Genomic DNA, 25961 nt, shown 5'->3' on the forward strand with positions numbered 1-25961 from the left:
ATCACTTGTGGAAGCCAGAAGAGGGCATTATATTTCCTGAAACTGGAGTTGGGAATGGTTGTTAGCTGCTAGAGGCTGGGAAATGAACCCCAGTCCTCTGCAAGAACAGCCACTGAACCATCTCTCCAGCCCCTAGGTTAATCATTCTTCTGTGATATCACATGTTACCTAGGAACCACTTTAAAGATTCATCTTTATTTAGCACTTTGTTAACAATAATGGTAGTGGTGAAATTCCCAAGATAGCATAGAATTGAAACACCAGCCAAGTTACACTTATATTTATTGAATCGGGATTCCCCCAGTGCCTGAGTTGGCTTAGAGAAGAACAATTACTGCTTTGTATTACTGTATTACAGTGGATGGTGCTCATGCAATGCTAAAATTATAAGTACCATCCTAAGACACTGACTTAGATATTCATCAGACAGAGGTTTGATTTTCATTGGAATATGCAGGAGTGAGGACAATTGCATGAGGCAGTAAAACAGTAAAGAATTAGAATTGTTGGGGAAATAGAAAGAACTTAGATTTTGGTATGTGTGGTCTAGATTAAAACATGAACAAGAAAATGTCTGTGCATTTGGACAAGTTACTTGGTAACTAAGAATCCTCAAACGTAAATGGAGATCGCTATATATCATTCACAAGATTATTGTAAGATGTAGTGAACCAATGTATGTAAAGATACTTGGCATAGCACCTGAGGAGTTTTCATACATTGACTACGAGTCTTTACACGCAGACAAATGTTGAATATGATCTTTTTTCTCACAAAGCATAACTTCGTGACCTTGGGGTAAAAAAAATCAATGTGAAAAACATGGACGAATTTCTAGTGTGTAATGTTTCATGTGGATCCTTTATGTCAACAGGAAAAAAAGCCAGTACAAGGAAAATTAATTTCACACTTTGGCCTTCTGCAAATGCCTCTTGTTCCAGGAGCACTTTAGCCAGGATCACTTAACCCCAAGGTGAAAATGAATACAGCAAGAGGGAGAAACAGTTGTTAAATTTATTATGGTAGCCAAGCTATTAAATTAAACTTGTTATTTATAGTGTTTCTAATTGTCAGCCTAATTTATGTATTAATATTTCAGGACAGCATGTGCAGAAATTTAATCAGGAGACCATTATTTCCATGGAGGTTTAGTGGTTATAAATTTAAGATGGAATTCAGGCTCCAGAATCTCTGCTGGTTCCTCTCTCAGGACCCATGTGTGCAAGTGGCAGGAAGTGGAGAAAAGGTGACAGAACCACGAGTTATCCGTTTGCCTTCATTACACACTGCTGAACAATACAACTGAGTAGTTGGGAGTTGATGGGTTTTCAACAGATTAACTGATTCCAAATTCTTTTAGTGACATGTAGGAATAGACAGTTCACTGGATGAATCATTTGATAATGGCTTAAACGAAGCTGAGCTCAAAGCAAAACATAATGACTATAGTCACTGATATTTGTTATGCTTATATTGATTCCATATATAGTTTACACTTAGTAGTTTAATTTTACTCTGGTTTCTTTTGGGGGTGTTGTTTTGTTTTGTTTTTTGAGATGGGGGTCTCCCTGTAGCCCCAGCTGGCCTGGAACTCACTATCAACCAAGTAGACTAGGCTGGCCTTGATCTCTCAGGGATCTACCTGGCTCTGCCTCCCAAGTGCTGGGATTAAAGGCGTCACCACCATGTCTGGCTCATCCTTACTTTATTTTTGACCCACAGGGGTTGTCAGTGATTTCATAATGAATCATTTAACCAAGATGGAGTTTAAATATTGTTGAACTTTTGGACAAATATGCCACCATGGTTACAGTATTCAAATATTGCTACCTCAGATGATCATGTAGCCTGGGGTAATATAAGCTGGAAATTACCAGATACCTTCTGCATTTTTCCACAAGTCAGCAACAGCTCTTGTTTGAAATGCATTTGTGCAACATAGTCTCACAGAGGCCTCATTTTATCCAAAGTAAGCAGTTTTACTATTTAAAATCTAATTGAACCAAAGTACTATTGTATATCAGCAACTGCACAGCAATGAACACCATTTCCAAAATAAACAGGACAGCTTCACTCATTTTCTCAGGACTCTGTTTCACATAAAGGAATACTTATCTGAATAGTTCTATTAAGAGAGATTTTTGTTTATCAAGAATATTATTTTGATAACTGCATTTCCATTTCATTTTTCTTCCTCCTCCCAATTCCCCCCACCTTAGGTGCATTCCAGAAAACTACATCTAGTCTGTTATTACTTGATGTCATTGATGTTCTCATAATATATCAATTTTTCTTATGAGAATTTTTAATTTGGAACAATTTTAAACATTCAGAAAAGACACTACCCATAACAAATGTTTTATGATAAATGCTTCAGATATCATCTGATTTTTAAAGAACTAAGTCACTGTTCATGCAATTAAAATTCTGCCGACCACGTGCTTGCTCTCCTTCCCTAGACGGAGCAAACATGACTTTTTGCATGGCACAATCACATCTGGTTTAACAATCACAGCAAAGAACTATTCCACTTATTGTAGTTGATGCATTCTGCCAGAGCAGACTGAAATGAGAGATAAGAAAATTAAAGATGTGGATTTTTCTTTGGAAAGCTTGTTAATTCACCATCATGAGCTAAAAGTGGTTTCTGAAAATTCGTACAAGTGCCCAGTGTCGTGGACCATTCAATAATATTATTTCTTTTCAAAGAAATACTGATCTCAATCAAATACAGAATTAAGATCTTGTCTGCTGCTAAGCCCACAAACTACCACCTTTTTTCCCATCTTTGGAGAACTCTTGAAATTATAATGAAACCTATAATCTAGAAGATTGGACTTTGCACTCTTTTATTTTATTTCTGTTTTTTCAAGACATTTTATTTATAATTATGTATGTGTATACACACGTGGGGGAGGAGTATCTGTGGAGGCCAGAAGAGAGCATCAGATCCCCTGGAGCTAGAGTTACAAGTAGTTGTGGGTGTTAGGAACCAAAGTTGGGTCCTCTACAAGAGCAGTAAGTGCCCTTAACTGCTGAGCCATCTCTTCAGCCCCTATTATTGTTTTTTGAGATGAGATTTTATTATGTAACTGTAAACTGACCTTGAATTCATGATCCTCCCGCCTCATCCTCCTAACTATTGTCATTGTGGTCATGTACCACTGTGCAAAGCTCTTGACTAATGTGTTGAAGGCAATTTCTATATATTCTAACAATTCTATAAATAGTTACTGAATTAATCAATGAATAACAGACAATAGGGGGTTGGAGAGATGCTCAGTGGCTAAGCGCAGAGGACCTGGGTTCAGTTCCCACATGGTGACTAACAACTGTCTATAGCTCCAGTTCCAGGGGATCTGACACCCTCTTCTGACCTCCATGGGCATTGCATGATGCAGGTACACTTACATACATGCAGACAAAACACTCATACAGGTAAAATAAAAATAATAAATAATTTTTTAAAATAATAACAAACAATAAGACCTCTTAATTTTCTCATATTTTTAGAATCATTCCTCTATCCTAACCCTTCATTCATGATCCAAAATTCTGGCTCTTCACAGCTGAAAAACACCTTTGGAACAACTCAGTTCTTAGCTTTTGGTTACTAATGGACCTGAATCTAAATGAAGCCAAGCAAACATTTTTTATGATCTTTTATGACGAAAAATTTCAAGCATCCAGGAATATTGAAGAAATTTACAGCAAATTCTTACATAACCTGCCACCCTGGCTCTATAATTAGTATTTTAAATATTCGATTTATCATGTTAGTCTCCCCCATCAGTCTTTTATTTTTATTATACACATTTCAAAGTAAATTGCTGTTATCCATATACACCACACTTAACATTTTGCTCTGCATGTCACGAGAGTTCCACCTGTATGCATGACTCACTGTTTGTGAGGTAAAATTTACATACAATGAAACATACAACTCCTAAATATATGAAGTTTTGTAAATGTCCACACCAACATAACCCAAACCCTGAGCTAAGTATAGACTTTTTATCACCCCCAAGAGTTCCCTCCAGCCCCTCCTGTGATCCCTGTCCTCACTCTGGGGGACAATCACTATTCTGATTCTTTCCCAATACTGATTAGTTTGAAACAACTAGCTAGCAAATTAATGCTTTTTTTCTCCAGAATTGTTGATTGAATTGAAGCGCACCATTGGTATCTTGCCTGAAGGCTGAGTGAGTAAACCATTTTCTGTCAGTGTAACTTTCTGAGGCTATTTCTGCATCTCTCATAGTGACTTGTTGGCCTTTCTCCCTCATAGCCATGTTCTGAGACCTTTCTCACAGCTGCAGGTCGGCAAAGCAAAGGGGCCCTCAGGTGTCTTTATGTATAAACGTTCTTGGGAAACTAAATATACACAAATTTCAGAAATAAATTCAGCTAATATTTATTAAGTGCTCAGTGTATTCCAGGTTCTGGGTGAGATTCAGGATACCAAGATGACCAAAATAGAAGTTCCAGTCAAAGAGACAAACACAACAGCTACTAATCATTTATGATGTTCAAACCTGCACATTGAGCTGTACTGTGCCTGACCCTAAGCCAGGCAGTAGGGATGCTGCCCTGAGCAAGACAGACGTGTTTCCTGTCCTCGGGAGTTGCATCCAGAGGTGAAGAAATGCCTGCTGCTTTGGAGTGTTCTGAGCAGCACTAACCAGAAGTGCAGCAGTGGCATTTGTGTGGGCAAATATAATGCAGGCCACAGAGATACCTACACATCCATGTTTATTGCATTGTTCTTTACAATAGGCAAGATAACGGAATTAACCTAAGTGCCTGTCAGGGGATAAATAGATTAAAAATGTAGTATACATACACAATGGAGTATTTTTCTGCTACAAAAAAGAATGAAATCATGTCATTGGGAGGAAATGAGTGGAGCTGCAGATTATCACATTAAACAAAGTAAGCCAGACTCAGAAAGCATCTTGTTTTATTTCATATGTGAAATCAAAAAGGGGAACATAAAATAGAAGGCAGATTATTAGAGAATAGGAAGAGGATGAAGAGAAGGGGAGGGGAGTATGGATGACAGGGATTGCAAGTATGACCCAAGTACCCAATGCAGATATAAAATCTCATACTAGAACTGACTACTCTGCATAATTAACATATGCTAATACAGAAAATAGCTATTTGAGTGATGGAAATAAAATTCACAGACAAGGACAGAGTGATGAGTGTGAAGGCTGGGGCGGGGTGGGGGGATGGCTGGTCCTGTATCATTTTTGTGAAGAAGTGGAAAGTGTGGGCCCTGAACCATCATCCTTTTCACTTCCCAGATGAATACTCACTGGCACTTAGCTTCTGAGTTTGACCCAAAGTTGGTTGTGCTGTTGTTTCAACAAGAAACAATCCTAAACAGTGAAGCTAAGAGGTCCTAGAGGTAAGGATGCGGCATAGCGTTGCCCTGATTTAGTGGAACTTCATCCAGTAGCTCTGACTGGGTTGGAATCTTTGAAGGTAAGTCTAAAAGGAATCATGGGGAAACCTGGACTGACTTCTGAAATCAACCCAGAACATACTGCAGGGACCACCACACTCACAATCAGGCCACTCAGGAGGAGTTAAGTTATTTAAAAGAACCCGAGTTGCTGGGAGATGCCTCAATGAGTAAAGTGCTTGCTACACAAGCCTGAGGACCTGAGTTCAGATCTCCAGCATGCATGTAAAAGCCAGGTGTGGTAGTTCATGTCTGTAACCCCAGAACTGAGGGAGTAGAGGGTTTGGAGACAGGTGAATCCTGAGGGTTTGCTGAACAGCCAGCCTAGCAAAGGGTTCCATGGTTCAGCAAATCACACTATCAAAAAATAAAGTGGAGAGAAATTGAGGAAGAAATCAGATGCACAGTTCTGGCTTCCACAGGTGCACACACAGATGAATACACTACACACACACACACACACACACACACACACACAAATAAAAATAAAAAAATAAATAAATAAATAATAAGCATGGCCAAGTATATTGTAGTAAATCAAAAATAAGTCTTTTTTTTTAATTTTATGTGTATGCGTGTATCTTCTGCATGCACGTAAGTGCACCCGTGTCGTGCAATGCCCACAGAGGACAGAAGAGGCTGTCGGATCCCCTGGGACTGGAGTTACCAACAGTTTTTAGCTGCCATGTGGGTGCTGGGATTCGAACCCGGGTCTTCTGCAAGAACAACCAGTGTTCTTAACCACTGAGCCATCCCTCCAGCCCCCCAAAATAATAGTCTTAAGAATTGTTGTAGAACTTGAGGAAAAAAAAAAACCTGAAATGCACCATTTTGTTTATTTCAGATAAGATTATATAGGAAAGATTCGCAGTGACTCAGCCGCTGCTCTGTGCTGCAGGCTGTCGTGACATAATCTCCATTACCTTTTTGTAAATTTAATTTTAATTACATCAGTCTAGTGGGCTTCATGCAGATATTTACTTTTAGCATAATGGATTTTTTTAAGGGAAAATGTTCCATGAAAGCATTAACTGTTGAATATTTTATTTGAAAGCAAATGCTAAAAGTATTTTTATATCATTCAATATTGATACTTTGGGGAAAGTAAAGGAGAAATATCTTTTGATGGATTAAAAGGAAACATTTGCAACCTTTCACTGTGAGGAGTATTTGGAAGTTTGCATTGATAATAATAATATATTATTCATAAATGCATTAGGTGGATGAGTACTTAACTAAAAATTTGTTCGCCCTTCCTAAATTTTCTCTTGTGCAGAACTGGACCTGTGTTCCCTACATAGTGTGATGACTACACTAACTCACCTTTGAAGGATGAGACCATCCAGACATCTAATGGTCAAGGTGTTTAAGTTTATCCTAAACATTAAATTTAAGGCGCCATCATCATGCACCTTTGATATAGGACAGTCATTGAATTCTCTTGCAGTTTATATATTTCAGGAAGATGTGGGAAAGACTGAATGTGAGCAGACCCTCAGACCCAGACATTGCTCTAAGGGAAAAGAATGTTATGGGTTAATTATCTAAGTGTGATCACAAAGCATTCAGTTCTGTTTTGTTTTGTTTTGTTTTTTGAATGGTGCAAAAGCCAGACTTAATGATCCTCAAGCATTTCCGACAGCCTCCACTTAGGACATTTGCTGAGGATTCTGTATACCCACCCTTCTTAGGAGGCGCGCTGCCAGGACAATGCCTCAGAGACTCTGAGCTTCCATGAAAAAACCTGAAGCGGATGAATCTGCTGTGGTTGATATGTGGCCCCAAATATATGCACTGAAACTTAATCACCACTGTGACAACAATGGGACCTTTATGAAATGAATAAATCATTAAACCGTGAGTGATTTTATGAAAGGTTAAAGAGAACCAAGCACCTCTGGCCCCTGTGCCAACTGTGAAACACAGTACAGGTCTTTCCTGGTCCCTGAATCTGTTGCTGCCTTGATGATGGACTTCCTAGCTTTCAGGACTGTGGGAAATACCTTTCTAAGACTAAGAAGATGGTTCAGTGGGTAAAGCACTCACCATGCAAGCTAAATCTGAATTCCCAGAAATTGCATAAAAGCCAGACATGGTAACATGCATCTGTAATCACAGTATTTTTTTTTTTTTTGGTCTTTTTGAGACATGGTCTCCCTGTAGCTCTAGCTGTCCTGGAACTCACTATGTAGACCAGGCTAGCCTTGAACTCACAGAGATCCGCCTGCTCTGTCTCCTGGGTGCTAGAATTAAAGGCATGGGCCACCACGCCCAGCCACAGTATTCTTATGGGAAGATGAAAGGCAATATCGGAGAATCCTTGGAGGCTCACAGACAAACTAGCCTGGCTTATGCAGCAGCGAACAAGGAGACCCTGTTTCAAACAAGGTGGAAGGCAAAGAATGACACCTTAGTTGTCCTCTGACCTCCACATGAGTGTTGCAGCACCCAAGTACCTGCACACACACACACACACACACACACACACACACACAAACACATGAACATGCATACAACTGCATACATATCACACACACACAATTTTTTAATTTACTTATTTTTATTTTATGTCTATGAGTGTTTTGCCTGCATGTATGTAATTGTACCACATGCATGTAATGCCAACAGAGGACAGAAGAGGGTGTCAGATCCCCTGGAACTAGAGTTATAGATGGTTGTTAGCTGCCGTGTGGGAGCTGGGAACTGAACCTAGGTCCTCCTCTACAAGAGCAGCCAGTATTGCTGATCCATCTCTGGAGCCTCCACACAGGATTTTTAAAAAGGAAAGGGCTTTCTAATATCTCTATCATTTTTATTATTTCTTAATTACCCACTCCAAGGTATTTTGATATAGCAGCACTAATGGACTAAGAAGTTTTCCCTTTTCATCTCCTGCTCCAGGTTCCCATCCAAACAATGGCACAGGCAAATAGTATCTTGATACACATGGATATCCAGACTTCATTCTCTGGGGTATCCATACCTACTAAACACACAAAATCTGGTTGTCAAAAATGTCATAAACCAGCTAGCATCCAGTCAGTTGTTAATGGGTTAACACAGCAACTCATACTTTATCTTTTTAATAAAATGGCTTGTTTGAACAAGATAGTTCATTTTTTAACTTTTTTATGCATGTTTCAATTTGAAAATCCAGAGAAGTCAAGAAACTAATAAATGGTCATGGGTGATGGGAAAGGTTTCTTGGGAGGGCTGGTAGAATGCAGTGATATGAAGGGAGAGAAACATGAGATTGGGAAGAGTTAATGGGTGGGGAATGGGAGGGCAGAGCAGAGGAGGGACTATGGGGAGGGATAAATAACACTAACAGCCATAAAAAAAAATGCCATATGGAAACCACCACTACAGAAGCTTCTTAAAATGTATATGTACACATTATAAAAAGATTAAAAGGAGTTTCCCTATAACAGGGGGGCATTCTAGACATCATAGACACTAATGAAAGAAAACTCAATGCCAGGAATGGACTTCCTCTCTAGAAGCTGTTGACTTTGAGTACCATAGACCCTCAAACAATACTGGCCATTGACGCTGCTTTTGGTTACCCACCAGAACTTGATGATAAGGTCCTATTGCTGAAGACACAACATATATGAGCTGTAGAACAAACAAGGAAAAATCAAGCTGGTGTCGACTTCAGAGTCTCATCTCTACTGGCTAGCTTTCATAGTGCCGGAAGGTGCTATGCATACTTCCAGGAGAGGGGGGCAGAAAGATTGTAAGAGCTAGAGGTGGTGGATGACCACAAGGAAACAGTTTTCCAGACAGCTGGTCAATTACTCACATGAGCTCACAGCAATAGTGACAGCATGCACAAAACAGGTAAAATCCCAACATAAACATGGGGAAGTAGGTAAGAAACTCCAACCCAATCTAAGGAAATTTTGGCAACAAATGGCTGCTGGGAGGTGGAGAGACAGCCTCTTTCAAGGATGGGACTCTTGGTACTGTGGTGTTTGGAATAAGAATGTCCCCCATAGGTGCCAAGTATTTGGCCATTTTGACCCAGGTGTGGTACTGTTTTGGGAGGCTGGAGGAGGTGCAGCCTTGCAGGAGGAAGTACACACTGGGGACAGGCTTTGAGAGTTCTTAAGTCTTGATAGATTTCCAGTCTCTCTCTGTTCCCTGTGCCTGCTTGAAGATGTGATTTCTCAGTTTTCTGCTCCAGCCACCTCTGCCGCCATGCCTCCCCCACCATTATGGATTTTAACGTTCTGGAACCATAAGCCAAAAAAACTCTTCCTTTTATAATTTGTCTTGGTCATGGTGTTGTATCACAGCAACAGAAAGGGAACCTATACAGTAGGTTAACCAGGCTCTGTGAATGGCTCCACACTGAAGGGCATTTGGGGACACAAATTAGACTCTATAGGCCTTAATATATACATATAGATTAAATTTGGCAGGGGCAGTAAGGGGAGGTGCAGAGATGGGGGGGGAGACCTAAACCCTAAATATCATCAAATTATAATGTGTGAAAAATCACAAATATTCAATTTAAAAATAGTGCTAATTTGGGGGTATGGGCTGCTAGTAGGATTTAAAATAGTAATAATTTGGGAGTATGGGCTGCTAATAGGATTAAAAATAGTAATAATTTGGGAGTATGGGCTGCTAGTAAGAAGCTATACTCCTGGGATGGTCCCACAGCCATATTCATGCAGAGATCAGTAATTGGACTCAGTGAGTTTTACAGGAAAGAAAAGGACATGACAGTCAGAGATGGATATGTTGGGGGAGTTCTAGGGGGAGTGGGAGAAGGGAATTCGGGATATATAGGATCAAGATTACATTGTATTGAGCCAGGCATGGTGGTGTACACCTTTAATCCCAGCACTTGGGAGGCAGAAGCAGGGAGATCTCTGTGAGATCCAGGCCAGCCTGGTCAAGTTCTAGGCCAGCTGGGGATATAGGGAGATCCTGTCTCAAAAGAAATAAAAAATAATAATTAAACAAAAAACAAGCAACAATAAAAAATGCATTGTATAAAATTTCAAAGAATAAAACTATTCCTATGAAGAAAAAAAAAAGAAATCAAACTAGGACAACCCCAGTACCATAGTAGTTGTGAAGATTTGTCATAAGTAGCTGGATGGATCTTTAAATATACATTTATGGGCTCTCAAAGTAGGTAAAACCTAAGTTCCAGGTGGTGGCTGGAGGTCTCTGGCATGACTTGGTCAGGAATCCACCCTTATCTTTGGACAGCCCTTCCTGTCTTAACTGTATCTTCGCCTCCTCTGCCTTATCAGCTTGGGGTTGGGCATTTAGCCACAGCTACTAGGAGCTTCTCTTTTCTACCCCCAGTTATTTCATTATCAGTTATAGCATGAATCAACTGTATTTACCATGTGATACACCTTCCCCCAAATGTGCTCTCATTTTCTTCATCATAACACATACAACCCAGAACTGGAAAAAAAGAAACTATAAACTTTTTCTGTGTGAGTGTGTTTATGTGTGTAGTATGTGTATGATAGCTTTTTTAAATTAGTGTACAGTATTTTGTATAGGTGTGTGGAACATATATGTAAGTGTGTAGGTGTGAGTACCTGTGTATGTGCATGCAGAGGCCAGAGCAAGACACGGAGGATTTTCCTTTACTGCACTCCAACTTACTGCCTTGAGAAATGATTCCTCACTGAACCTGAAACTCATGGTTTCCACTTGACTGGCTGGCCAGTGAGCTCTAGAGATCTACCTGCCTCTGCTCCAACCCCATGCTGGGGTTATAGGCACCCACAACCATGATGGGCTTTTTACATGGATGCTGGAAATTTGAACTGAGGTTCTTATGCTTATAGAGCAAGCACTCTTACCCACTGAGCCACCTCCCCAGCCAAGTCTGTATTTATTGGGTCACCCCCCCCTTAAAATTTCCCATTGAGTCAGTTTCAACCTCTAAGTCTCTCCATTAAAAAATAATCATGCTTTCTTGTATTACTTATACTTATATTATTGTCTGCCTGTACATTAGCTGCTGCTCTGCCTAACTGTGAACTTCTGTCCTCCGGATCTGCTGAGACAGTCTCTGGTTGTGGCCAGCATGCAATGCACATTTACTGATAATCATATCTGACAAATCAAAACCATGGCTGTCCCCCAAAACAATTGTTATAGAAACTATTTTAATGTCTATTTGTATCTTCTTCAGACCTTTTTTTAAGAACAAGAATGTCAAGTTTCATATAATCTAATTTGCCAATTTGTTAAAAAGTGTTAACTATAGCATATGGACGTTTACTGTGTTGGTATTTCATACTGCCAAAATGGATTAATTTCCCTCCTCTAACTAATGCAGTATTTGATAAATTTCTTTAAAGTGTATCTCTAAGTGATTTGTATATTTTTACCATCCAGGGTCTTTTATAACTGATACTGAATTGTTGTATTTGGAAGACTGTGTTGAAGTGTGTAATGAAGTGAATTTCATAGAAAATGAATATTTGCTTTATTAACAATATTAGGGATTTAAAGTGGTTTCTTGATGTTAACATCAATCTATTGTTATTTCTGCCAGCTGTTGTAAACCAATTAGTATTGGTTAATAATTAACAAATGTTCAGCTCAATATACTCTACATTTTAAACAAAACTGGACCTCAGAGCATTCTTCCCTACTGTTGGGCATTTACTGAGCATTTTTTCCAATTCTAAGCTCAACAAAAGTACAGCTAGTTATAGGTAAGTGTTAGAAGACAGGTCAAAACTCTTGCACAAATTGCAGGATGCCCCTAGCCCCACTCATACACCTTATGTAGAGGAGGCTTTCTGTGTAGCTGCATAAGGTAATGGAAGAGCTCAAGAGTGGATGCAGGATAACAGATGTGTTTCCAATGTAATTACAATTGTCTCTGATGTCCCTTGGGCTTCTGACCACATTGGAAAAGCAGGTACACAATGGCTTGAGAATTGACATTTATTTTCTTTACATTTTTATCTTTAGTGTGCCACTAACTGACAGTTGATGCTAGGCTATTTTAGAAAAATCCTTAGAACAAGGGCCAACAAGATTGTAAAGGCACTTACTTTCCAAGCCTGGTGACCTGAGTTTGATCTGTGGAACCCATGTGAAGGTGGAAGGGAAAACCAATTCCACAGAGTTATCCTCTAGTCTCCACATGCATGCCCACTCCCACATCCAACATTACACACAGCTATATTTATTTGAAATCCTTAGAACAAAGAGCACAACTTATTAGGGAGTTCTGAAACTGTGTTTTCATAAGCCCCATCCTCAAGCTCCAACTGCTTGTTGTCTGGCCTGGTAGGACTGTGTGCAGCTGTAGTGGAAGCAGCTGGACAGGGAGTTTCACAGGTCGAAAGCGTCTATCCACCACTTGTCTACTAATGAGATGACAGTAAAGAGACATGTGCAGCTCTTGCTTTCTTGTTCGAGACACACCAGTAGAAGTAACTATGGTTTTTGTTTATATGACAAAATTTAGAGGGAAATGAAGAGATTATTTTAATAGGCCTAGCCATTTTTAAAGATGCCTTGAGAACTGTTTTTGGACTGATAAAACATACAAAAATAATTTGGGGGACTGGAGAGATTGCTCAGTGGTTAAGAGCACTATCTGCTCTTGTAGAGGACATGGGTTCAGTTCCCAGCACCCACATGGCGGCTAACAACTGTCTGTAACACCAGTTCCAGGGGATTTGATACCCTCTTCTGACCTCCGTGGGTGCTGCATGACATGAGTGCACTTATACACATGCAGGCAATACATTCATACACATAAAATAAAAATAAATAATAAATATTTAAAAAACAAAAAATAATTTGTTATGACACCCAAGTAAAGGGTCAGCCAAAAACTAAGCAAAAACTATTAGAAAGATCATGCAACCAAATATATTTGAAACACTTCGATTTAAGTAAACAGCTTTGTACTCTGGGGCAGCAGAGCTCTCTCACAAAGGAACCCACTCCATCTGAAAGCTCTTAGTGTGTCAGGCTTCCCTCTCATTAAGTTGGAACTGTCTCATTGAAAATAATCTGATGTTGCCCCCTTAGCTCCACACACATGTCTTAAGAATCCATGTCTAACGGAAACAGGTTATACTGTGACCCATGCTGGATTTATTAGCTTTGCTTCTGCCTTTCTTCCTGGTACTTAATTAATCCTGACTTGTATTATGGGTTAGGCATAAATCTGGCTCGCCTCCCTCTGCTCTGCTCATGAATCAACTCTGTTGTTTTACCAATGGTTCCTTAACTTCTACCTTGACTTGGCCTTCATCAACTCCTAGATTTTCACATATCTCTTGACACCCTTCTGGGACAAGCTTTCAAATCTATAATAACTTGACTTTAGTATTTTCCCTCCCAGGACAATCTCCTGCTCAGATACTATAATTCATTTTATTATACTATTAATTTTTAATCATCCTGATTGAAAGTATAATTTCTTAACTTTTATTTAAATATAAACTCAATTGTCATTATTCATGGAGCCTCTATTTGTGAATTAGTCTATCTATTAAAAATGTTTGTACCAAGGGGCAGGAGAAATGACTCAGTAGTTAAGAACACAGGCTGCTCTTGAAGAGGACCTGTTCAGTCCCCAGCACCCACATGGCAGCTAACAACCATCTGCATCTCCAGTTCCAGGAGATCCAATCCCCTCTTCTGACCTCTGTGGGCATTGCATGCATGGTTGTACTTACATACATACAGGCAAAACATGTATACATGTAAAATAAAAGTAATTTTTTTATTTTAAATGTTTGTAACTGGAGTCTGGAGTGATGGCTCAGCAGTTAAGAGCACTTACTGCTTTTGCAAAAGACAAGAGTTCAGTTCCCAGAAACCACATTGGGGTGCTCACAACCACCTTTAATTCCAGGGGATATGACACCCTCTTCTGGCCTCTGGGGACACTTGTACACACACACACACACACACACACGCATAAGTATAAATTACATAAATCCGTTTTTTTAATGTTTGTAACACCCAAATCAGTACTCACAGTGCTTTAGACCTATTCACTAGCAACCACAGAGCAGTGAGGAACGTGAACCACCTGATTGTGTACATTCCCAGCTGTACTGGGAGAGGGTGAGGCTCTACTATTTTTCAGTTTACATACAGCAAAAAAAAAGAAAAAAAAGTGTTCTTTTCTCTGTATTTTTAGTGTCATGTTTCTTTATGCTTTCTAGTTTATGTTGGTGATTCTGCTGTTGCACGGTGTCTAGTGTCTAACTGAAAGAAGTCTGTGATCATCCTTAAGAGGAAAGTAAATGTGGCAGATAAACTTCACTCAGAATGAATTACAATGCCCATGGCAGTTTAATAACAGTGTGTGTTAAATAAGTTTCCTTTAAACAGAAGCACACATAAAATACAATTTTATTACTGATTGGTTGATGAAAATATTAACCAGAAGCTCACAGAAATCCAACCCTGTATTTTCCTTATAACAGAAATTTCATGGAATGAGTTCTGCAAATGACAAAAATCAACTGTAGTTTCATACTTACTGAGAAGTTGCAGGAATAGTAAAAATAATTTCTGTATATCGTTCACCCAGCTTCCCCACGTGTTAGCATTTTATCACATTCTCTTGTGTGTATGGACACACATACATGCAAATATAAAATTCCGGCATGTGTGCAAATCTTTTGCAATTAAATGTTGTTATGTATATCTCCTAAAAAATGAGGGTTTTCTTTTATATTACCCAACTACAGTTAGCATAGCTGTGTTCAGGAAACTAAAATCAATCCAAGATCATCCTTCCCACATCTTACGAAGATTTGCTAGATGGCCAGTGATTCTGGATCACGTGTTGCATTCCACTGTCATGTCTTTTTCCACCTTTACTGTGGCTACCATTTCTCTGTCTGTCTTTACCTTTATCCAAATTTATGTTTTTGAGGAATATACAGTAGTCATTTGAAGACTGCATTTGGTATGATTTGATGTTTTTTCATGATCACATTTATATTGGAAATATTGGAAAAACAATGGTGTATTCTCCTCACATCATCAGGAGGAGCCTGATGCCGTTTTGCTCCATCTCTGGCAACACTAACTGGTCACTTGTTCATGGTGCCTTCCACTGCGTTTCTCCTCTACAACTTCATTGACGTCCTCCAGGCAAAGCCCTCCAGCATGCTCCTGTGGTTGAACAAAGTTGGGGTCCTGGACACCCTGAAATGAGGCAAATAATTGTGTGGAACTGAGAAGTATGTCAATGTGAGGTCTTGGTGTGCTTGTGTTGACCTTGGATTTGTGTTTAAGTTTTTTTGACAACGTTTTAAGGTTCTGCTTTTCATAGACTGCAGAGAGAAAACAACTTTACAGTTGCTTATTTTCAGTGCTTGTCAAGCAACTGGGAAGAGTGGAGAAGAGCTAAACATGCATCTGATAAGGAAGTGACAGTCACACATCAGCCAGGAGAGAGGGATGTGCACTCGGTGTTGTGGTTTGTACAGTGCTCTTGTCTTACTGTGTCCAAATGTGATTGTAGAGTGCAGTTGTTTCTGCTTTACTCCACCATCTCAGAGTGACCCTACTCAGTATCACTGTTACACAAAATTGCTAATAAGCAACTAGAGAGCAGCATCACTTGGCATAAGAATCAGGTTTATTTGATAGTAGTTAGGGTCTGCTTTTTAAAAATATTTTATTTATTATTTTTATTTTATGTGTATGAGTGTTATGCCTGCATGTAAGTAAGTGGACCCATGTTGTGCAATGCCCATGGAGGACAGAAGAGGCTGTCGGATACTCTGGAACTGGAGTTATGGAGTTGTTAGCTGCCATGCGGATGCTAGGATTCAAACTCGGATCTTCTGCAAGAACAGTCAGTGTTCTTAACTGCTGAGCCATCTCTCCAGCCCTGGGACTGCTCTATGTGTGTGTGTGTGTGTGTGTGTGTGTGTGTGTGTGTGTGTGTGTGTGTTGGTTAGTTACTGTTTTTCCTCTTGTGCCTAACGTAAAAGTCCCCACTGATGTAGGCAGATAGACCTGAAGATATGCAAGTAGGTGGATGGAAAGGGAAGTTGAAAGGTGGGTCGATGGATGGTATGGAGCTTTTAAAGTTTGAAATTATAGAAAATTATTTGGCAACAATAATAATTTGTTCAGACAAAGGTCAATGAAAGATTGAGGAACAACAACGTATTTAATAGCCTCAAAATTCACAAAAAATAAATACCAATTTCAAGGTAAAAATAGTTATCAGAAAAATTTCAACCACTATGTTAAGTTGGTAAGGACTGTAGTGTTGCAGCCAGCTTTACAGAGAACTTACATGTGGAGTAGATTATAATTAACCCAGTGGCATAGATAATCTGGACATCCACTGAGGTTTACAAAGGCTTAAATGGTAGCCTTGGACATCTGCATCACCCCCATAAAGGCTCAGTGAACATCACAGAAGAGGGAACAGAAAAAAGGATCCAGAGGAAGGAGGTGGCATGTTGTGGAGTCTTCCAGTCAGGACATGGACATTGCACTCTTGAATTCTCAGCAGCCGTGGTTACCTGCTTGAGCCCTGCACAAGACTGGGCCTATGGGCATCCTCAGAGGACTCTCTTCTTCCTAAGGATTTATAGACTAATGGGTGCTGGAGTGGGGGGGTATTTTTCTCAGTGATGTAGCCACTGGTAAATTACTTGTGCTCCTGTAAATAATCTCTCACCCATATTCCTACAAAAAGCCCTAATAAAACCTATTATTTTTAAAAGCACATGTACTTTATATTTAATTGTCCAGGCCTCAAACTGAAGAGTTGCTATGAACCATGTATTCTGTCTCTTTAAATATCTGATCTATCACTCATATTTCTGAGTTCAGTTTACTTTCTTTTCATAATTTCTTATATTCTTTTTTAAAATATTTTAGTTATTTTTATTTTACGTATATGAGTGTAATGCCTGTATGTATGTAAGTGCACCTGTGTCATGCAGTGCCCGTGGAAGTCAGAAGAGGGGATGTTAGATCCCCTGAAACTGGAGATATGAATGATTGTTAACCACCATGTGGGTACTGGGAACCAGACCTGGGTCCTCTTCAAGAGCAGCTGGTATTCTTAACCACTGAGTCATCTCTCCAGCCCCTCTTTTCATAATTTCTCAAGATGTATACCTACATTACTGATTTTAGATTTTATTTTTCTTTTCTGATATATTTTAAAGATACAATTTTCTTTCTAACCATTATTTTAGTTTTCTTTTGTAGCTCTTGATAGGTACTTTTATTTTATTAAGTTCTGAACATTTCTGCATGAATTCTTCTTTGATGCATAGATAGTAACATCTTTGATGCATAGGTATAATGATATTTAAGAAGTATTTGGGAAGCCTTGTGAAATGACCCAGCAGTTAAGAGCACTGGCTGCTCTTGGAGAGGACCCATATTTGGTTCCCAGCACCTACATGCTGGCTAACAACAATCTGTAACTCCAGGTCCAAGGGAGTTCATTGTGTGGCACGGGTGCACTTACATATATGTGGGCAAGACACTCATATACATAAAAATAAATAAATCTGAAAAGTTCTAAAATGAAGCATTTTGTTCAGTTTACAAATATCTGGAAATTGCCCAAAGTTTATATTGTCAATTTCTAATTTACTTGTTTTATACTTGGAGGTCGTACTTGCCACAATTACAATACTGTTAAATTTATGAGACTTGTTTGTGGCATAGCATATGGCCTGCCATAAGAAACGATCTTTGAGCACTAGAGAAGAACATGCTGTCTCTGGGAATCTTTTGGATTATATAAGTGCCAAATCAAATCACTTCATAAATATCTACAAATGTTAGGTCACATTTCTGGATATAGTGACATTCAAGTCTTCTTTACCCTTGTTGATTAATCCATTTAGTGTTTTCAGCAGCTTCTAAGAGCAGGCCATTGGAGTCAACAAGCTGCCAAGCTGTTATTGGAATATTTGTTTTTCCCTTTAATTCTTTAAGGTTTTGTTTTATTTTTTAAAGGGGGGAAGGTGCTAGGGTGAAAGCTTAGCAATAGAGGACAGAGAGAGGAGAGAGAGAGAGAGAGAGAGAGAGAGAGAGAGAGAGAGATAAGAAATTGTATCTGTACAAAGGTAGAGCATTCTATGTGAGAAGAAGCAAAAAACAGAAATAGTTTGGGAAATGGTTGAGTCACAAAAATGTAGAATTACTCTCCTCTCTAGGTTTAAATAAATAATGACTCAGCTATGCACACCAACAGACTCAAGGTCTGTCCAGAATGTGTGGCTAGCTTTGAATGCCTGTTGTTTGTGTGTAGACTTCCCATCAGCCAGTTTGCAAAGAGCTTACTTAGGTTCTTAACTGTTCATTTTCTGGATCTCTTTGTTAAGTTTGAATGAAGCCACAGGCTAGCCCTGACAGTAGTCTTACCCATTTGTGTGTATCTGAGGCCACCACTGCTGGCATCAAGAGCATTCTTTAAAGTCATGCCTGAACCAAGTGAGCTTTCTCTACAGTAAAGATTCTGAGGATCACAGCTTGACTCTCTGAACTGGTATAGAGGTAGGGATAAGCTTTGGTTATGGAAGATAGAAGCTCCAAGCAAGAATCCAATAGACTCCCACTGCTCTTACCCAAAGTTTAGTTACTTTTTAAGAATACTCACTTCTCAGTTTTTGTTTTGTTTTGTTTGTGCCTTTAGCCTTTGGTTAACTTATTAAATGTTTTTAATTTGTATTTATTGAATTTTGTGTATTTCATATAGAATATCTCAATCTTAATCATCTTTATACCCCCATTCCCACCAGCACCCTCCATTACCCCCCCACCCCCACTGGAACCAATATACTCTGTCATCCCTGTTAAGGCTCACTGTGTCAAGTCAGTGTCCCCAGACATCCACCAGTGCAAGTCTATCCACTGAGGTCTAGTCAGCCTAAGAAGATTTTGATAATGTTGTCAAGTTTGATTATTAGAGAAAGGATTCACCAAACTCCTCATAATACCATGTCATCATCTACTGTACAACATCACCTCAGATTCACAAATGATTGCTTATGCTATCAACATAAGCTACTTGGAAATGTCATGGCATATTGATTTATGCTAACATTCTGGAGAAAAAATATTTTAGATTGGTTTAATGTTCTTATTACAATAGAATATATTCACTCATTCATTTATTAAGTATTAAATATACTTTGGATTCTGCCCTAATTTCTATGATGTAAAGATGTATGAGGAATTCTCTGCCTTCTGTGAATTCATAATTTAATGGCAGAGCAAACTAAAAACAATAACTGTAATCAATTCTAAGAGATCCCAGTATGTGCTATCACACAGTGGTAAGCAGAGTATTGTGGGGTGCCATGGACAGGGTGTTTCTGACCCTAGCAAGAAGCCACAAAGCATGCTACCTGTATCTGGTACTCAGGAAGGCCAGTCAAACAAGGGGGATACAAGAGATGTGAGCTTCTGAATTGAGCAAGAGGTTTGTGTGCAATCAGCTCTCAGTCAAGGCACAGGAAAACTCGACCTCTGAAGATAAATGGTGAACCATGAGAGAAAATGGAGCTTAGCCAGAAGATGCATTTCCAGCTGCAGAGCATATTGGCCTTCACCCTTTAGACCACTGCATGTTTACCAATTTCTTTGATGATCAGATTAGCTTTTGCATTTGTTTTATCTTGGCATTTATCTCTGGTGGCTCTACACTGCATCAGACAAGGCTGAGACAAAGACTGGTATCATGTTAGACAAGCAGAAGACTTTGGCTTCTTCAGGTTGAGAGAGGATGAGAGTGAAATGGATCAAATTCAGAAGAATGCTTATGGCATAAAACTGACAAGATGTGCTGACACTAACATAAGGGTTGGGTACAGAGGATTTATTAGAGGTTGTCAAGAGCAGTATTTGGGAAATCTAACACATAAAAAATTAAATAATAACCAAACAGCCATGTAGACTGATCAAAAGAGTCACTGGCTAAGGAACTGGGATAAAATAGAAAATCCACTGGGCACAGGTGGCATAGGCGTTTAATCTCAGCACTCAGGAGGCAGACGCAGGTGTATCTCTGTGAGACTGAGGCTAGTCTGGTCTCCATAGTGATTCCAGGCCAACTGGGGCTACAGGGAGACCCTATCTCAAAAAGATCAAAATAAATAAATAATAAAAAATCCAGGCACAGGCCTATGTACAGAAGCCTTGGAGACCAGCCTAGAAGGACAGTCAGCCCAGCAGAGTGGGTCCTAAGCAGATATTCAGAGCTCTGGCAGGGTTGAAAAATCACTTGATCTAATGTCTTTGGTCTCAGTGCAGGCGCTGTGTGAGGTGCCTACCCAGCATGCTCATTTCAACATTCATAATAAATGTTTGGAATTCATCTAAACTCATTTTGGTGTAAAAGCAAGATATTCCAAAGATCATGGATTTGATTAATAATTCTCCCAGACTAATGTACTTCCTGTGTGTAATTCAGACACTGCATAGAGCCCTTCGTTAGCTCTGAAATCACCAAGGGATCATTTAGAAAGCAGCTCCTCAAAAACTAACAGTCAGTGTGACACAACTTCCCTCTGAGTACAAATGCCTCTTTTGAGAGCACAAAGGAGCTGGGCAGAGACCAAGGGGTGCAGTGACTATGTGTAGAAAACAAATGGTGATGCACCTTGTCTCTCATCTACACTTGGAGTCCCTTTTGATGTGGGAGATTCTGTGAGTTCATTTTTCCTGTCTGTGACATTCAAATATTTCTAATTGCCAACCCTCCGGATTTGCTGTTGGTATGAATCAGGGCTTTTTTATTTAATTAAGCCATCTTATCTGTCAACCCTCATAATTAATCCATTCTATCTTAATTACTTTTCCATTTCCGAATTCAGTCATCATATATTAATACAAATATAGGAAAATCTGAGTCATTTCTGTGATATAAGGACACGGAATGCCTATTAGGTATGTTCAAACACTTCCTTCACAGATTTAGAAAGGTTCAAAATAACTAAGTAAAAATATATATCCTGTCAGAAGCTCAGAAACCAGAAAGGAAATCAATATTTCAATTCATTCATTTACCTGATGATACTAAATTTCTAAACTCTACTGCATATTTTACACAATTTCACACTCTTGTTTTTGTCATCTGTCCAAAACAAATCACAAAGTGGGAACCCTTTTCTGTTTCTGGAGGTAATTGCAGGGTAGCAGTGCCTGTCTGCTGGCATTTGTCCTAGTGCATGTGTGGTGCTTTGATTCACTCATTAACGGAGGTGACTCTAATCACTGGGGAAGTAGTAGGGAATGAAGCGAAAGGAAGTCCCACCTCCCTTGAGCTCAGGTTTTATGGGAGACCCAGACAGTAACCAAACAACAGCAATAACAGGCAATGCACAAAGAATTAAAAGGCAGCAGGAGGTCGCTCAGTGGCTTCTGTCATCAGTACCCAAGAAAGGCAGTGGCATTGAAACTGGCACTAAAACAATATAAAGAGGTCATGACCCGATCACAAGATCAAGCATTCTAGGAGGTAGACACAGCAGGAGCAAAGACCAAAGGTGGGGACTGGAGAGATGGCTCAGTGGTAAATGCACTGGACCTGAGTTTGGTTCCCAGCACCCACATGGCAGCTAACAACTGTCCATAACTCCAGTTCCAGGGGATCCGATGCTCTCGTCTGACCTCCAAGGGCATTGCACCACATGGGTGCACTTACATACATGCAGGCAATACACCCATACACATAAAATAAAAATTTTAAATACAATAATAAAAAGACCTGGGGTGGAAATCTATCCCAGAGACAGAGGAAGTCCAGTGCTTCAGAAGTGACATGAACAGAGGACGTGAGCTTAGGGCAAATGGGAGCATTCAACCAAAGGAATGTGACCTTCATTCCTAGTAATGTGATGGGAAAGGATCAGCGGCTCTGAGATAAATGGATTGGAGGGAAGAATGTGAAAATGGGAGAGTCCCGATGATCAAGAATTTGACTTGTATCCACTAGCAGGGGCGAAGGAAGTGGATCAATTCAGGCTTAGTTTAAGAGCATGGAAAGACAACGCACTGGCTGTTGAAGAGTGCATCATAGAGACAGAAGAACGCTTTTATTCTTTCATAATTTCACTACACATACATACTTTAATCATATTCTCCCCCATTATTCTCCCTATCTGCTTCCCTCTCCCTCCAATTCCTTCTTCTCAACAAGTTTCCTTCCTATTTTCATGCCTTTTTGGGTTCTTTTTATGACCCACTGTATTTAATTAGAGTTGCCTTCATGAGAATGGTGGGAGGTCATTTACCTGAGTAAGGGCAACCTATCAGGGGCTACCACTGACACATAGGATGCACCTTCCCCTAGTAATCACTAATGGTCTATAGCTCATCAGGGAGAGGTGAAGCCTTATGAGCCCTGCCTTCATCCAGGAGGGAAAATTGTTGGGTCCAATCTGAGCCCAATCTTTAGGGCTGAGCACTCAGCAGTCACTTATTCTCAACACTTCCACTGCTTAGGACTCTCTGCATTAACCAACACCCGCTTCAAGCAGAATCTTCTCTGACCAAGGCTGAAAGCAGAACTAACCCATGGGTATAAACATATATCTAACAGGCAGTTTGACATCATGCCCATATATCAGAACAATGGTAGTAAATTTTTCCCTCGGGTCTTGTGACCTCCCAGCCATGAGTCTTTCACCAGGTTTATGGAATCAGGCATGAATTTCTCCTGGGGAGCAGGCCCAAAAATACAGACACTACATGTTCTCATATGCAGATCTTAGCTTCAAATTTTTAGATTTCAGTGTTTAATTTGGAGTGCCTATAGCAGCCAGGAAGATAGAGGAGGGAAGGCAAAGAGGCTTTAAGGGACATGGGATACTAGAACACTGTTATAAGAAATCATAGCCAAGGGGTACTAGGGGTGCGAATGTTTAAGTGGGGATGGGGGAGATGGGAGATGAGAGGGTGAGAGTATCATGAAGTAATACTATTTGGCACACTAATTTTTAAAACTTTGAAAGCAGAAACCCTGCATGGGTGGGTGATGCTGCCCCCGGAAGCCATTAGCTATTAAATAGTGCCAGGTGTGGGATACTTCCTTAGGAGATATTGGTCAGGAAGGATCGAGTCCCCTAAAACAATATAGAATGTTGCCATTGGTCTTGGTTGCCCATTAAAACTACATTCTTTTCAGAAACACTTTGGTTCTAGGACACAGAGAAATCAAGCTGGAAACTTCCTCCCTACTACCTAACTTTTATAATGCTGGAAGGCTGCTGGAGGGGAAAAGTTATCAACAATCTTTCCAAACTGTGAGCCTGACAAGCTAGATGTGCCCACTGATGCAATAGTGGTATGACTGTTCTGGGAGTCACCAACTACTTTCTGGTTGGATTTTAGGCCCACCCACTTGACAGGAGGAAGCAGAACATGCTCAGTATTATAAACTTGGAATCTTTTACTGTTCTTAAAGGGGCTGAGGATGAAACCAGGGCTTCACTCAGGCTAAACAAAGCCTCTACCACTGAGTAATATCTCAGCCTTAACTCTATTTTTTAAATTTCACATATTCCTTAACTATCTCATAGTATTATTGCATTGACTGTTTTCAAAGGTTGGTTATTTTCACAGGTATGTATTTCCTTTGCTAAAACAGAGCAATCCATGTCTTAGCTTCCTGAATTCAAATCTGAGTTTTCCTACTTAGTGGCAATCTGACCTCAGATAACTTTCTTAACTCCTCTACTGTTTGGTTTCCTCTAATTAAAAAAAAAGAAGAAGAAAACAGAAAACACACAGTAGTAATTCCACTTGTTTCAAAGAGTTGTCATCGGAAATGACTTAATAAGATGTATACAGAAGCATTCAGCATACTAGCACAGTGCCTAAGCACTCAGTAAATGTTAATGGCATAATCCTGTATTTCTCTTTTCCTTCTGACCATTTGGGTCACATCGCCAACTAATAAAAATCACAATAACATTCTTAAAGAAACAAGAAATTTCTGCTCCTTATATCAGATGCCAATTTTTAAAATTTTCATAGCAATAATCCTTATTGAACACACCTTGAACTTCCATGCTTGGTAATACTTATTTTTTAAATGTCCTTTGGTGATTTGGGTTTTGAAAATCTGCTAAGGCTTTTTGGAGAGATTGACTGTTATCAGCTTTATTATAACGTTAATGTTTTCAGCTTTTAAAATAGGTCAAGGGAGAGTGGGCATCTGATCCCAAGATTACATAAATTATATAAAAGCTTAATATGCTGCCTCCAGCAATGTCATGGCACCAAGAGGCCTGCTCAGCGCCATCCTCCTATGCTTGTTTTCCCTTTAGGCTCTGAATCACATTGACTCTAAGGTGGGGAAAGACCCTATTTGCTTAGGTCATGGATAATCTGAAAACCTTGTATTCCTCTGCCTCTGATTTTCCTGTAAACACTGGCTTCTGCCACTCTGCAGAGCTACAGCTGTGTTTTAGACCCGTGATTGGTTATTTGCTTCTCAAAATAGGTTTGAAAACAGTAGGAAAACAGGGTAGGTCAGCACAGCATATGGCTGAGTTTTCATGGACAGATGTGCTGGAGAATAACAACGATTTTCTTTTAAATTATTATCTTTGTTGTAAATGCAGTATGCAGAACTTTGCCACTGTAGTCAGGGTTGAGATCCATTTAGGGAAGGATACTTGTCATGAGATAACACATTAACCTAATTCTTGAAAACTGTGTTTCTCATGTTTCACTGAAGTTAGTTGGGCAAGCAACAACCTGTCTTGGAAATAAGAAACGTAGAATGTCACCACTGATGGCAGAATTTTGTCATTTGACAACACAGATGGCTTTGGAATCCCTCTCGTTGCAAAATGTTCAAAATTTAACACATAACACTTATTCTGCAACTCTTCTCATTCTGGTTCTCTATTTCTTCCTGTATTTTTAATAACAGGGAATATAAATGCTTTCTTTCAGAACTCTCACATGGTATAGCATTTAGAAAGCAGCTCCTGTCTTTAATACAGCAGGACAACCCTAAGTCTAGAGTGGAAGATGTCATCCTATTTCATCACTGGCCCGCTAACACTATAGATGAAGGGATCTGCTAGTTTTTAACATTGATGTCCATGATGTCTTTCCACATATTGTGCAGATTTCCTGGATGCTGTGTGTTCTAGTTTGCTTTCTATTTCTGTATAAAACACTATGACCATAAGCAACCTTGGGAGGAAAGGATTTATTTCAGCTTACGACTTCCAAGTCACATTCTGTCACTGAGGGAAAGCAAGGCAAGAACTCATGGCAGGAACCTAGGGGCAGGAACTGAAGCAGAAACCATGGGGGGAGTGCTGCTTATTGGCCTGCTTCCCTGTTATCTGGCTCTGTTAGCCAGAACTACCTGCCTAAGGATGGCAGAGCCCAACGGTAGGGCTGGACCCTCCTACATCAATTAGCAATGAAGAAAAGGCCTCACAGACATGGCCACAGGCCAGTCTGATATAAGAAATTCCTCTGTTGAGGTTCTGTTTTCCCAACT

General features: G+C 39.7%; 1 protein-coding gene across 1 annotated transcript in view; it reads left to right on the plus strand.

The window, feature by feature from the left end:
- Nwd2 (NACHT and WD repeat domain containing 2) overlaps positions 1–25961 on the plus strand; it is a 175224-nt gene that overhangs the window by 47956 nt on the left and 101307 nt on the right. The window lies entirely within an intron of this gene.

The sequence above is a fragment of the Nannospalax galili genome, unplaced genomic scaffold (assembly GCF_000622305.1).
Source record: "Nannospalax galili isolate Female #2095 unplaced genomic scaffold, S.galili_v1.0 scaffold236, whole genome shotgun sequence".
Taxonomy (NCBI): domain Eukaryota; kingdom Metazoa; phylum Chordata; class Mammalia; order Rodentia; family Spalacidae; genus Nannospalax; species Nannospalax galili.